Consider the following 15,460-nt stretch of genomic DNA (forward strand, 5'->3'; position numbering starts at 1 on the left):
ACTTAGCAGCAGCAGCAGCAGCAATGGGACCAGATGCCATGGTCTTTGTTTTCTGAATATTGAGCTTTAAGCCAACTTTTTCACTCTCCTCTTTCACTTTCATCAAGAGGCTCTTCAGTTCTTCACTTTCTGCTATAAGGGTGGTGTCATCTGCATATCTGAGGTTATTGATACTTCTCCTGGCTATCTTGATTCCAGCTTGTGCTTCATCCAGTCCAGCATTTCTCATGATGTACTCTGTATATTAGTTAAATAAGCACAGTGACAATATACAGCCTTGACGGACTCCTTTTCCTATTTGGAACAAGTCTGTTGTTCCATGTCCAGTTCTAACTGTTGCTTTCTGACCTACTTTAGCATTTCTCAAGAATTACAGATTTCTCAAGAGGCAGGTCAGGTGGTCTGGTATTCCCATCTCTTGAATGGGAGATTTAGTATTTCACAAAACATCAATTCTAAAATTCCTAAGAATTATGCTAATTCTGTTAAGTTTTAGACTTTAAAAAAATGTGTGGGGAAAGCCTCAATGACAAACATTTTAAACTACATTGGACGAATGATTTGATAATGAATAGATCTGTTTGAGGTATTTTTGAACTTTTTAAAATCAAATCTTCACAATTTGCCTCTGTAAATTATTGTGATTACTGTGATTTCTGGAACTGTGCTCATATATATATTCAATAAAAATAGATTTATACAGAAAGATTTCTATTGTATGAATATTCTGGTTAAAAGGAGATTTATCATGTGCCAAATATCATAATTCATGCAATCACAGAGTCTCAGGGTTGGAATAAATTTTAACATTCATCTATTGAATTAAAGAAATAAGTAATTTCAGATAATCAGTTTAATAAATTACATTCAACATAATCTAATCAGGTACTATTTAATGATGTTAGCAACAGAATACTTAAAGGTCTTGCTACAAAATTTTATGGAAATGGCAACCCATTCCAGTATTCTTGAACAGAGGAGCCTGACAGGTGACAGTCCATGGGGCTGCAAAGAGTCAGACATGAGTTAGCAAATAAACAACAGCAAACAATACCCTAAAAATGCAAATATTAATACAGTGTGTAGGGAATAGAATTTAATATAAATCAACTCCATCCATAAATGTATATTTTTGTTACTTTAGCGTTTCAGAGAAGTCATAGTGATAGACATTTTTTTGGCAATAGCAGTCTGCCAAATGCTAAGTCACCAAAGATATTCACTAAGTTGCTAATCTAGTCCCAAAAATGCACTAATAATGTATAAGTGTTAGGAAACTTCATTGAATATCTTTTTTTTTAATTTTCTTTTTCAACAGTCAGCATTTCTAAGTCTACAAAAGTGACCAATTAGATCTTTTATTTTTTTTTTTTTATTTTGTTTAACTTGACAATATTGTATTGGTTTGAATATCTTTAAACATCAAGAAAAGCTGAATAAGGATATTAAACCACTTCTGTGTTGAATAATGATCAAGAAAATCAGTTTTAAGATACACAGCATCTTAGGCAATATTAATGCATACTAAACTTTAGGTAAATATTTTGAAAAACACAAATTATCAGTCTTTGATAATAATGATAATATATTTCTGACTACAAAAGTAACATATTAATTATTATATAAATTTTGGAGACTGTGAACAACATAAAATATGAAGAAATACAAAAGTCTCATGATCTTACAATCCATAGATAACCACTTTTTATTTTGAAAATATCACTTATTTATGAGTGGAATTATGTTTACAAATTTAATTTAAAGGCTATATACTGTTTTATGTATTACATTCTATATCATTTAATACCATGACTTTTAATATCCCAGTATTATTCTATCATTTGGGTATATCATAAGCAATTTAATCTATTTCATATAACTGGAAAATTAGATTATTTGCGTTTTTTGTTGTTGAGAATAATTCTTTGATGAATATCTATGTACATATTTTTTCAGCATGTAGCAGATTATTTGCTTAATAAATTCCTCAGACGAGGCACTGTTAAGTTAAATGATGATCATTCTAAAGACTTTATGTTTATTTTATAATTCATACATTTAATTATATATCAGTCAGTTCAGTTCAGTCGCTCAGTCATGTCTGACTCTTTGTGACCCCATGAATCGCAACATGCCAGGCCTCCCTGTCCATCACCAACTCCCGGAGTTCACCCAGACTCATGTCCATCGAGTCAGTGATGCCATCCAGCCATCTCATTCTCTGTTGTCCCCTCTTCCTCCTGCCCCCAATCCCTCCCAGCATCAGAGTCTTTTCCAATGAGTCAACTCTTCACATGAGGTGGCCAAAGTACTGGAGTTTCAGCTTTAGCATCATTCCTTCCAAAGAAATCCCAGGGCTGATCTCCTTCAGAATGGACTGGTTGGATCTCCTTGCAGACCAAGGGACTCTCAAGAGTCTTCTCCAACACCACAGTTCAAAAGCATCAGTTCTTTGGCACTCAGCCTTCTTCACAGTCCAACTCTCACATCCATACATGACCACAGGAAAAACCATAGCCTTGACTAGATGAACCTTTGTTGGCAAAGTAATGTCTCTGCTTTTCAATGCTACCTAGGTTGGTCATAACTTTCCTTCCAAGGAGTAAGCGTCTTTTAATTTCATGGCTGAAGTCACCATCTGCAGTGATTTTCGAGCCCCCAAAAATAAAGTCTGACACTGTTTCCACTGTTTCCCTATCTATTTCCCATGAAGTGATGGGACCAGATGTCATGATCTTCGTTTTCTGAATGTTGAGCTTTCAGCCAACTTTTTCACTCTCCACTTTCACTTTCATCAAGAGGCTTTTGAGTTCCTCTTCACTTTCTGCCATAAGGGTGGTCTCATCTGCATAGCTGAGGTTATTGATATTTCTCCCAGCAATCTTGATTCCAGCTTGTGCTTCTTCCAGTCCAGTGTTTCTCATGATGTAGTCTGCATATAAGTTAAATAAGCAGGGTGACAATATACAGCCTTGACGTACTCCTTTTCCTATATGGAACCAGTCTGTTGTTCCATGTCCAGTTCTAACCATTGCTTCCTGACCTGCATACAGATTTCTCAAGAGGCAGATCAGGTGGTCTGGTATTTCCATCTCTTTCAGAATTTTCCACAGTTTATTGTGATCCACACAGTCAAAGGCTTTGGCATAGTCAATAAAGCAGAAATAGATGTTTTTCTGGAACTCTCTTGCTTTTTCCATGATCCAGTGGATGTTGGCAATTTGATCACTGGTTCCTCTGCCTTTTCTAAAACCAGCTTGAACATCAGGAAGTTCACAGTTCACGTATTGCTGAGGCCTGGCTTGGAGAATTTTGAGCATTACTTTACTAGCGTGTGAGATGAGTGCAATTGTGCAGTAGTTTGAGCATTCTTTGGCATTGCCTTTCTTTGGGACTGGAATGAAAACTGACCTTTTCCAGTCCTGTGGCCACTGCTGAGTTTTCCAAATTTGCTGGCATATTGAGTGCAGCACTTTCACAGCATCATCTTTCAGGATTTGAAGTAGCTCAACTGGAATTCCATCACCTCCACTAGCTTTGTTTGTAGTGATGCTTTCTAAGGCCCACTTGACTTCACATTCCAGGATGTCTGGCTCTAGGTGAGTGATCACACCATCATGATTATGTGGGTCGTGAAGATCTTTTTTGTACAGTTCTTCTGTGTATTCTTGCCACCTCTTCTTAATATCTTCTGCTTCTGTTAGGTCCATACCATTTCTGTCCTTTATCGAGCCCATCTTTGCATGAAATGTTCCCTTGGTATCTCTAATTTTCTTGAAGAGATCCCTAGTCTTTCCCATTCTGTTGTTTTCCTCTATTTCTTTGCACTGATCACTGAGGAAGGCTTTCTTATCTCTTCTTGCTATTCTTTGGAACTCTGCATTAAGATGCTTATATCTTTCCTTTTCTCCTTTGCTTTTCACTTGTCTTCTTTTCAAAGCTATTTGTAATGTTACTTATGTTTTTATTAGTATGTTTATAACATTTTCTTACATCATTTTAACCCAAAGCCCCAAATCAAGTCTGCAATTTTGTAATACAGTTTCAGTTTTTGTTATTGTTTTGCTGTTATTGACCTCAAGTCCCTCCAGCCTTTGAGGTACTATGGACCTCAAGTACCTCAAGTACTAAGGAGTTAGTACTTAAGTGTCTTAGTAAATAATCAATAGAGATTTAGGAAATAATAAATAATAAGTACAGTAAATAATGAAAGTTTAGTAAATAATAAACACAGATTTAGGGAAAACTTTTCATTTATTTATTTATAATTACATCTTATTCAGGTTATTGCTGAACATATATCTTTTTCCTGTGAGATCAGTGATATTGTCTCTTTCAGGCTTTTATCTCTATCCTCTTTGCCACAGGTCCCCTTCCAAGAGCTACTAAACAGTTTCAAGCCTTAGCTTTTTTACAAAACTAAAATCCTTTCTATAGAGTTTTAAAACAAAAACTCCAGATCTACAAGTTGAGAGAATCCTGCAATCACCATCTCCTCTTCTTCCCTTTCCCTTCCCCACACTTGAAGAGGTCCCCTTGACAGTCAGCCTGATTTCTTCAATGGTCAACCCAAGCCAATGGTCAACCAAAGCCATACTTCTCAGCTCTGAACTTAGTTCTCACTTTCTCTTTCTCAGAATGTGCTGCTCCCATGAAGTTCCTGGCACCACATGCTGCTGGAATTTTTTCTTTCTTTCTGGCTCCTCCTTCTCAGCTTCCTCTTCAAGCTCCTCTAATTCCATCTTTCCCTTAAAAGTTAATGTTTCACAGGATTTGCTTCTCCTCCCTCTTTTCATCCTGTACACACAGCCTGCACAGTCTCATTCATAACAATTTATATCTCTAACTTGATAATTCTCCTCATCTTTTGTTGCCTATTAGTCATGGATATCTAGCTATCTTGCAAGTAGATCACACTTAACAGCTTTCCATCTTGGTCCTTCTTCCCTGGACCTGTTCTTTTTTTTTTTTTTTTTATTTCCTTCACCTTTTGAGAATACCACCAGATAGCCTCTTGCCAACTCCAAGCACTGAGTGTGTTAGTTGCTCAGCCCTTTGCAGCCCCATGGGCTATAGCTCCCCAGGCTGCTCTGTCCAAAGAATTTTCCAAGCAAGAATACTGGAGTGGATAACCATTTCCTTCTCCTGGGGAACTTCCCTACCCAGGGATTGAACTCAAATCTCCTGCATTGCAGGCAGATCCCTTTCCATCTGAGCCACCAGGGAAGCCCCAAACACTGAGGGACATAGTAAATGTCAAAATATATCTTGAATAATTAAATTAATTCCAAAAAATTGAGAAACATTAAGCTATAACAGAAGTTATAGATTTAAAAAATATCCTTCATGTTATTAGCATACAACTTATTTTAACAAGCCAAGTGAGACCAATATTTTTTTAACTGAATTGATTTTTTGGAACATCTATGTCAAAAATGTATACTTAGAAATATATTTTTAATGACTTCCAGGAGGCTGCTTCTCCACATTTTATGTGAGAAAATGTTACACAGTGAGTAATTTACTCAAAAGAGCCTTTGGATGAGGTTTAACGTATGAGCATTTAAAATAAAAAAGCATCAAATGGAAGCAGTATATAAACTGAAGTTTGCTGCAATGAAATTTCATATATTCTTTTCATTTGGGGTTGCAAGAACTATGTTTCTAAACATCTTTGAAACCTTCTTATAAAATTCACCATGAGAGAGTCTCTTTAATGTATTTTAATTTATAAAAATTCAGCTTCAGTTTAGCGATAAAATTCTAATTGTTCAACATACATGTGTTCATAATGAGGCAGCAATGAGTGTGGATAATTAGGTAGCTCTGTTGAAAATTGAATCCTGGTAATTCCTTTATCTGTAATTAGTAACTGGATGCTTCACTTTCCCAGGGCATTAGTTTTAAAGATCTTGCTGAAAGCTTCTGCAATGCAGCATTCACATCTCATATTCAGTCTTCTGGCCATCAAACACTACAGGCCTTTAAGGAAGGAGAAGAAGAAAAGATTACTTATGAAAGGTCCTGTGTGGAAGAGTAGAGTTGCTTCTAGAGGCTGTGCTCACATACTGGCCTGTCTAGATTTCCCCCTCTGTGAGACTCATGGAGGTTCTAGTCTGCCTGTTGGGATGAACTTGATGCTTGAGATGCTCTATAGTAAGGGGATGGTAGGATGTGTTGGAAGGTGAATTAGAGACTCTTTAGCCTGGATGCTGTTTAGAGACTGGCATTTAGAATTGATCACCCTTGTGATGATTGATGCTTGTATACATCCTCAGATACTGAACAAAAAGGAGAAATATTAGGTAAAGTCATCACGGTCAGCCTTCAATAGGTCTTGTTATTGCCCCTAACTATTATTTTTATTTTTTTAAATTTATTTTATTTTATTTTTAAATTTTACATAATTGTATTAGTTTTGCCAAATATCAAAATGAATCCGCCACAGGTATACATGTGTTCCCCATCCTGAACCCTCCTCCCTCCTCCCTCCCCATACCATCCCTCTGGGTCGTTCCAGTGCACCAGCCCCAAGCATCCAGTATCGTGCATCGAACCTGGACTGGCAACTCGTTTCATACATGATATTTTACATGTTTCAATGCCATTCTCCCAAATCTTCCCACCCTCTCCCTCTCCCACAGAGTCCATAAGACTGTTCTATACATCAGTGTCTCTTTTGCTGTCTCGTACACAGGGTTATTGTTACCATCTTTCTAAATTCCATATATATGCGTTAGTATACTGTATTGGTGTTTTTCTTTCTGGCTTACTTCACTCTGTATAATAGGCTCCAGTTTCATCCACCTCATTAGAACTGATTCAAATGTATTCTTTTTAATGGCTGAGTAATACTCCATTGTGTATATGTACCATAGTTTTCTTGGTAGTGTACTTAATGAACTTGTGAACTTTGAAGTTAGGGTTGTTTAGACACTGGGTGGACAGATTTCCAGTACCAGATTTTCTTTTTTGCTAGAGATTCCTTTGACCTTGGTGAAAGCCAAAAGAGAGAAAATAGCATTCAAGGAGGCAAAACTTAAAATAAAAAACACACATGTACTAGGCGCTCTGTGTAAATGAAGCATGGAACACTGCCTAGGAACGTGGTGGAATTTGCCCTTGCACAGCGTGGCCTGAGGACTCAGGAATGCCTGACACTGGGTTGGCCATGTGCAGTAGGCACAGTGCAAAAGAGATAATGATTGGCCAGTGAAATTTCGTCTATGGTTTCCCAAAACTATAAACATTTTTTGATAAATATGTTTGTCTAAAGTGTTCTGTGAACTTGTTAATGGCTATGAATTTCACATGTGTCTTTCATGTTGTCCATTTCAAGGCACCAAATAAAAAGGCCTTTAATTTCTTTGATTCTTCCATATTCTGTAAGACAGAATATAACAAAAGGCATGTATTTATAATTTAGATATGGAAGCTTTGTTATAGGTGGCTTTGACTGCCTTGTGGCAGATGTGATTCTGTATTGAAGTTACTTATATTGTTAACTAACATTTATTGTCTCCTATAATGATAGCATTGGCATTTAAAAAGGAAAACAAGTCAGATACTTGTATGGAAATTAATCTGCTAAAATTAGATTTTAAAAATAACTCCAAAAACAATTTTATGCCACTCTGAGTGAGATATGAATTGCCACTAACCTAACATATATATATATTTAAAATTTCATTATATACTAGTGAATTATTTTTCTTTCAGTATATGTGTGTGATTATCTCTTCCACTAATATATTTGCTTTGGAGTTTTTGGTCAAAGAATATGGATTTTATAACAAAGATAGTACATTTGGTTTATTTCCCCCTATGAAATGTGTGTAACTGAAAAAATGAACTACTGGATTTTTATTGAAGGACAAATCAGCTCTGTATATTAAAGATTTTAAAAATTGTGCTTCCCATGCCTTTACTTACCCTGATTTCAATGTTGATTGCACTTTCCTTCTATTCTCAATTTGGTGAAACTCTATCCATCCTTCAAATGCCAATATGAACGTCATCTTCCCCAAAGGACTCTTAACTGAAGGAATCAATGTGCCTTCCCATGTGCCCCCTTTGCCCTAGGCTACAGGACCTGGGGGCACCTATGTCAATGATGTACTATATGCTATGGTTTTTTAATGAAGGTGGGCTGGCTGGCTCTTCACCGTATTTGGGACCCAGTGGGTGATGCAATACCTTTCACAGAAGAGTGTTTGTCTTAAATAGTGAAACATATTAATAAAATAAGCTGATGGTCTTTAGATATGTTTCAAATGAAAATATCATTATTTTCCTACTAACTTAAGGAAATACATATTTTACTTCAAAGAAATAAACATTTATTATCTTTATGGCTTGAGTGAAGGGATCCAAACTGAAAGGCCTTTATTTTGTGTCTTGCTCTGTATTTTTTTTTTTTTTTTTTGACTAGGTTAAAGACCAAATGACTAAACATCAACAATGTTTACAGAAACCTATGCCTACTTAATTTGCCTAAAATTGCTCTGCTGTCTCCAGTTTTTCTTAAAGAATCATCTCTTGTTTATGGCTCCAGATACATTACTGTTCAAAGCAATTTGTAATAACCAACAGTAAATTATTTGTCACTGTATCATGATAAATCCACACCTATGTTGGCTCAGTGGTAAAGAATTCACCTGCCAATGCCAGAGACGCAGGTTTAGCTCTTGGGTTGGGAAGATCCCCTGAAGATGGAAATAGCAACCCTCTCTAGTATTCTTGCCTAGAAAATCCCATGAATACAGGACACTGGTAAGCTACAGTTCATGGTACTGGGAGAGATTCTTGAGAGTCACCTGGACTGCAAAGAGATCAAACCAGTCAATCCTAAAGGAAATAAATTTGAATATCCATTGGAAGGACTGATGTTGAAGCTCAAGGTCTAGTAATTGGGCCACCAGATGTGGAGAGCTGGCTAATTGGAAAAGACCCTGGTGCTGGGGAAGATTGTAGGCAAAAGGTAAAGACGGCAGCAGAGTATGAGATGGTTGGATAGCCTCACCAACTCCGTGGACATGAATTGGGGCAAACTCTTGGAGATAGTGAAGGACAATCCATGGGGCTGCAAAATGTCAGACATGACTGAGTGACTGAACAACAACAATGTACTATATTAATTTGTATTGAAAGGAAACATATATAATATGCACAGGTATGACAACATATGATGTCACAATGAAATATTATAAGCAAAAATATTTGTATTAACTGTAATAATGAGGAAAAACATAGGTGAGAATTAATCTCATAAAATATTAAAACAAACCTAATTAATCAAAATTAATATTAAATTTAAAAGCAATCCTTATAAATACATTGAAAATAAGTCTAAGTAGGATAAATAGTATAACTTTAATATATTTTGCTCAGTATATAATTGCTGATATTTAGCAGTAAGTCTGGCTAGTAGGTCCTTTCAGTGCTGGAGAAAGGCTCTGTGACTAAGACCTTCTGGCAAAGTGTGTGCCTTCATCTTAATGATGCCTTTAAATCTGAGGAAATAGATGAAGTAATTTAGAGAGAAAAAGTAGAGAAAGAGGAAAGGTCATTTTAAGATCAAGGTCAGGAAGAAGCACATTTAAAGGTTGAGTGGAGATGGAGAAGTTCACAATGGAGATTTGACACTTGAAACTAGCTTTATAGGTAGTATTTTATCTTTAAAATGTCTTGAGCAAAATTTACAAAATGCACTGGTGAATCAGAATGACAGATACATAGATTCTGTTTTAGTATAGTCTATGAAAGTGAAAGTGAAGGTGTAGTCACTTAGCCTGTCTGACTCTTTGCAACCCCATGGAGTGTAACCCACCAGGTTACTCTCTCCAGGCAAGAATACTGGAGAGCGGGTTGTCATTCCAATTTTCAGGGGATTTTCCCAACCCAGGGTTTGAACCTGGGTCTCCTGCATTGCATGCAGATTCTTTACCATCTGAGTCACTAGGGAAGCCCCTATTCTAGAGTTTTTTACTATGCTTAAAATACTGCCTGACTTAAAACATTTAAAACTATGGAATGTTTTGCAAAAGTCATTCACAACATGTCCTGTGCTTAGTCCCTCAGTCGTGTCCAACTCTTTGAGACCCTATGGACTGTAGCCCACCAGGTTCCTCTGTCCATGGGGATTCTCCAGTCAACAATACTGGAGTGGGTTGCCATGTCCATCTCCAGGGGATCTTTCCAAACCAGGGATCGAACCCAGGTCTCCCGCATTGCAGGCAGATTCTTTACCACCTGAGCCTCCAGGGAAGCTTATTCATAACATAGCATTAGGTAATATAAACTTCACAAACTCACTTATTTCTTTATTAGTTAATGGCTAATAAATTATGACTATAAATGTTGAAATTGACCAGAATGCTGAGGATCTTGTAATGTAAATGATATGGATAATAAAGCATAGTATGTAGGTCACTACTGGAGACATTTTAAAGTGACCTTAAAAGGCAAGTCTCTGAAATGAAACTGTCTTCGAGTCACATTCTCCATTTGCTGTGAGCCATTGATCCCAAGGCAGGAAAGGGTTGTAAAGACATCTAATCCATCACATCATTTTTTGATGGAGAATCTGACTCTCAGAGATGCTGAAGGGCTTGTTCAGTCTCAGCCGGGTCCTCAAAACTAAGGCACAATTAGATAACATGTCTCCAGGGATGGCTTTATGCTATATTAGAAATACACATTTTAAAACATCAGGTTTAGCTTGCATGGTTTAGAAAAGCCCAAGTAGATTGCTTTATAACATAAGTTTTGATTTTTAAAACATCTCTGTGCTGTGTAATTCAACAATTAGGCTGTGAGAAAAATTTTTCTACAATACAAATAATAAAAAGTTGTGAAATATGTTTTGATTTAAGCAAGCTGATTAAAGAACAAACAAACTATACTCAAATGACAAAAATAATTAAATATATTGCAAAAGGATTTTTTTTTACTTTATATAAAAAAGTAAAAAATTTTCTATTTCCTTAAAAGTAAGATCTCCTAGTATAGAAATGCAAATAAGCTTAATTACGTATGTCACCTCTAATTGGCAGTGGCTGCCTAGAGCAAGCTTTGAGAGAAAAACCATGCCTGGACTTACTGGGCATATTAGTTATAGATCTCCAGAACCAATGTGTTTATTTAAATACAGAAAGAGATTCATTTTAAGGAATTGGCTCTTGCAATTATGGAAGCTGGCAAAGAGTAGAATCTATAGTCCTGGTCAGTAGGTTGAAATTCAGATAACATTGGATGGTACGGTCTTGACACAGAATTGTTTCTTCTTTAAGAAACCTCAAATTTTCCTCTTAAAGCCTTCAACTCATTGGGTAAGCCCTACTCATACTATGGAGGGTAATCTGCTTTACTCAAAAGTGTACTGCTTGTAAAAATTAATCATTTCTAAGCAATTTCTTCACAATGACATCTAAACTGTATGACCAAACAACTGGGTGCTTTAGCCTAGCTAAGTGGACACATGAAATTAACTATCACACTGAAGAAGAATGCAATGCAAGCTTGCAGCATGTTGAATGAGAGCCAAGAGTTTTGGCAGTTATTACTGCCGTGCGTTTGCCATCCTTATCCTGGTTTTATCTAAATGTTCCTTTAGTATAAGAAAATCCCTTTTATTGGCAAAACTTCAAGAATATTATTGGATAAAATGAAATAACTTAATTTATAAAGATTTTTTAATTTGAAAGACAGAAAGACATAAACTTTGTATTTCCTGAAGAGAAAGGTGAAAGAAAGTGAAAGTCACTCAGTTGTGTCCAACTTCATGACCCTGTGGACTATAGTCCATGGAAATCTCCAGGCCAGAATACTGGAGTGGGTAGCCTTTCCCTTCTCCAGGAAGTCTTCCCAACCCAGGGATCGAACCTAGGTCTCCCACCTTGCAGGTGGATTCTTTACTAGCTGAGCCATCAGGGAAGCCTAGAGATTTCAATAAGTGTACATTTTGCTTTATTGCTGCATGGTTTTCTAAGAAGGTGTTTAAAATCCTTCCTGTCTTGTTCTATCCCATTATATAATTCAAAATTTCAGACCACATTCACTATACATCCCTCACTCACCCATGTATGCTTTAAAGAGATCTCAAATGGTAATACTTTTATACTCTTACTTAGAGAAATTACTGTCTGGATTTTTCAGAAACTAACCACCACTTACAGTCCCTAGATTAAAATGTAACTGTCAAAAAATATTTAATCATCATTGATGGATTTCCTTAATCTATTACATTAGTTTTAATCTTTTAAATGATGTGATGCATCTTAACTTCTGATGACTTAATCAGTGTCTCATCTAAAGGGATGTGCTGCAGCCCAAACAATTGTACTATTGTACTGAGTAAAGCCCACAGCTTCAGAAAAGGACAGGGGAAAGTTTCATTTGAGAAGTGGCTTCAGCTACACTTTTTAGTTAGAAGATATTTGAAATAAGACTTAAAATAACAACCTCTGTTATAAAAACATCTTCATAGAAGAGTATTCAAAAAATCTCAGAAAAATGAACTCTTAAAACAATGATTACCAAAGCAATGATACTTGGATAACATTGGAATAAAACCAAATCCAACAAGTATTTTCATTAGAGTGTCTCTTTTGTTCTTCTTAAAAAATGTTTTATATTGTTGAATATAAAATGTCTTCTTGAATTTCTGTTTTCAGTTACATTTCCTGCTTGGAACATATGGAAAGGGTAAATGTCTGGAGTAAAATTTGGATGATATTTTAAACTATGAGAGAGGATCTTGAAGGATTAATGCAGTTAAAAGAGCTAAAACTGTATCTGCAGTTAGATGGAAACAACCATTTTGCTTATCCTATATTTTTTATAGAATATGAAAAAGAAAATGCAAAAAGCAAATCTTATAAAATTCTGGAACATGTTTACATTTTGATGTTAGTATCAATTTACTCTTCTACAGATGCTTAGTATTATTATATTTTGAACACAGAGACTTCATGTGTGTAACATTGCAGAGGATCCTAGTGGTAGACATTTTTGAATCAGGAAATGATTTCCTGAAGCACTTTAACTTGGAACCTCAGTGCTGATTTGTGAAGTCCCCTGTGCCCAGGGCTTGGGTCCCCTGAGCAAACTGAAGCATTGTGGTTCTTAGGTATTAGAGATGAATTTGAGTCATGGCCCAAAAGAAGGGTAGATATGGGCTGTTACTTCAGTAAATCAAGCGTAAAATGTGCTGTTAGTATTTGGCCTATTTAATCTTCAAATTACTACTTTGCTGTGGTCAGAAAGACATGGCCCTTTTTTACTTTCACAGTTTTTAATGTAGACATCAGTACTAAACACCCCATTCCTTAGCATTCTTGTGACTACTCAGAATCAGCACTGAGGCACGGTGAGTGAATCAGCTAATGCTGGACTCAGAGGCCAGAGTAGATTGTACAGAAGGTGTGGTTGGGCTGCTGCCGCTAAGTCGCTTCAGTCGTGTCCGACTCTGTGCGACCCCACAGACAGCAGCCCACCAGGCTCCTCTGTCCCTGGGATTCTCCAGGCAAGAACACTGGAATGGGTTGCCATGCATGCATGCTAAGTTGCTTCAGTCGTGTCTGACCCTGTGCAACCCTATGGACAGCAGCCTACCAGGCTCCTCCATCCACAGGATTCTCTCAACCTCTGCTAACATGGGGAGATAATGATATTAATTAACTGCACATTCCATCACATGCCAGGCCATAGGACACACATGCTTTCAGCAGTTCTTCAGTCGCTCAGTTAAGTCCAACTCTTTGTGACCCCATGGACTGCAGCACACCAGGCTTCCCTGTCCTTCACTATCTCCCAGAGCTTGCTCAAACTCATGTCTGTTAAGTCAGTGATGCCATCCAATCACCTTGTCCTCTGTCCTCCTGCTTCTGCTTCTGTCCTCCCCTTCTCCTTCTGCCTTCTATCTTTCCCAGCATCAGGGTCTTTTCCAATGTGTTGGCTCTTTGCATCAGGTAGCCTAAGTATTGGAGCTCCAGTGGCAGTGGCAGTCCTTCTAAAGAATATTTAGGGTTGATTTCCTTTAAGATTGATTGGTCTGATCTCCTTACAGTCCAAGGGGCTCTCAAGAGTCTTCTCCAATACCATAATTTGAAAGCATCAGTTCTTTGGTGCTCAGTCTTCTTTATGGTCCTCTTTTAGCAGTATAGTGAAAGTCTCTCAGTCGTTTCTGATTCCTTGCGAACCCATGGACTATGAAGTCCATGGAATTCTCTAGGCCAGAATACTGGAGTGGGTAGCCTTTCCCTTCTCCAGCAGACCTTCCCAACCCAGGAACTGAACCCAGGTCTCCCACATTGCAGACAGATTCTTTACCAGCTAAGCCACAGATCTCCTGACAAATCTGCAAGGTAAGCTTATTGTTCCTATTTCACAACAAGACGATTGGCTGAAGAATTACTTGTCCAAGACTTTTGAAGTTCCGATGTAGAGTTGGAATCTGGCTGTGTTTTCAAACCCTGCTTTGTTTATGTTGTACTTTTGTTATTATTTTCATGACTGAAACCAGTCTTGAACATTTCGAACTTACTTACCCAACTTGTTTATGATTTGTTCCATAAAAAATAGATGACAAATTATACTGATCAGTTCTAGGAGACATTTACTATTTCACTGGTTTTCAAAAACAGGTCATCAGAGCATTTGAATTCTTGTCATAGTGTCAGATTTACAAAGATGAAATAGAGGTTTCTGATAATGGAAATGAGGGGTACTTTAAGAAAGAACCCAGAATCAATTTGAGTATCCTGCAGACCTGAAATTTGTAGTCATTCAAAGTTCTGGGCAGATGGCCTGCAGTGCTATCATGTACTCTTGGGTATTTATCAATTAAGGCTCAGCAGCATTTTGCCAATATTCATTACATTTAAAATATTCCTTATCACAGGAAAGAAAAACCTCATTATTAACTCTTGATTAAACCTTGTGCTAGAAATTAACCTCTTGACCAGTGACATACGATCATGGTAAAGGAAAAAAAAAGATAAAAAAAGAAAAAAAAGGCAAACCAGAATATTGCTTAGGGCAGCTGACAATGACCAGCAATACACAGGGACCTCTCTTGGAAAAGTGTTTGTTCTCTCTCTGTTTTGCTGTTTCTTAGTTTCAGTGAAAACAAATAGTATTAGCAGCATTAAAACCACGTGTACTGTTCATATAGGTACATATTAATATCGTTTCCTACAAGCGTATCTTGATTTTGCTAATTTCCAAAATTTTTCAAAATACATTCGTAGAGAGAAGTTTTCAGTTCAATTCAGTTCAGTCGCTCAGTCATGTCCAATTCTTTGCGACCCCATGAATTGCAGCATGCCAGGCCTCCCTGTCCATCACCAACGCCCGGAGCTTACTCAAACTCATGTCCATTGAGTCAGTGATGCCATTCAGCCATCCCATCCTCTGTCATCCCCTTCTCCTCCTGCCCCTAATCCCTCCCAGCATCAGG

At 37.1% G+C, this 15,460-nt stretch overlaps 1 long non-coding RNA gene across 1 annotated transcript in view; it reads right to left on the bottom strand.

Annotated features, from left to right (window-relative positions):
• Window positions 1-5,693: 5,693 nt before the first annotated feature.
• LOC129641672 (uncharacterized) overlaps window positions 5,694-15,460 on the bottom strand; it is a 72,760-nt gene continuing 62,993 nt past the window's right edge. Inside the window, exon 4 of the long non-coding RNA XR_008709390.1 lies at window positions 5,694-5,982. This is a non-coding gene — a long non-coding RNA (uncharacterized LOC129641672). The remainder of the gene's footprint in view (window positions 5,983-15,460) is intronic.

Source organism: Bubalus kerabau, chromosome 1 (assembly GCF_029407905.1).
Source record: "Bubalus kerabau isolate K-KA32 ecotype Philippines breed swamp buffalo chromosome 1, PCC_UOA_SB_1v2, whole genome shotgun sequence".
Lineage (NCBI taxonomy): Eukaryota > Metazoa > Chordata > Mammalia > Artiodactyla > Bovidae > Bubalus > Bubalus kerabau.